Source organism: Harmonia axyridis, chromosome X (assembly GCF_914767665.1).
Source record: "Harmonia axyridis chromosome X, icHarAxyr1.1, whole genome shotgun sequence".
In the NCBI taxonomy this organism is placed as follows: Eukaryota; Metazoa; Arthropoda; class Insecta; order Coleoptera; family Coccinellidae; genus Harmonia; species Harmonia axyridis.
The window spans coordinates 38,471,162-38,471,680 of NC_059508.1; positions in this window are offsets into that span (position 1 = coordinate 38,471,162).

Sequence of the window (519 nt, forward strand, 5' to 3'; positions counted from 1 at the left end):
CACTTACCAACTGAATATCATCCTAAAAAGAACTCCAAACAGTCTAGGACAGGACCCATTCTCCACCCCTTCTATATATGTCAGGAGAACCCCGGATTCCCCTCCAGACACGATTTAGCAAACTTTTCCCGATCGATCCGACCCACCGAGGCCGTTTCGACCGTTCGCCGCGCCTACTAGAGCTGATTTCTTCGGACTCCGATCAGAAAATCCGCCGATGCATGTCGTTAACACCTAGTCCGCCTCGTCCGATCGATCGAGGCCGTTTCGACCGTTCGCCGCGCCTACTAGAGCTGATTTCTTCGGACTCCGATCAGAAAATCCGCCGATGCATGTCGTTAACACCTAGTCCGCCTCGTCCGATCGATCTAGGCCGTCTCGAACCACCCATCGCGCATCGAAAGTCGCATCTCTCGAACTCCGATCCGGAAATCGGCCGATGCATCACGTTAACTATTTCTTATATATCTAATATAATATACATGGAGACGGTAAGAATTCTTTTAATCGAAGATATAC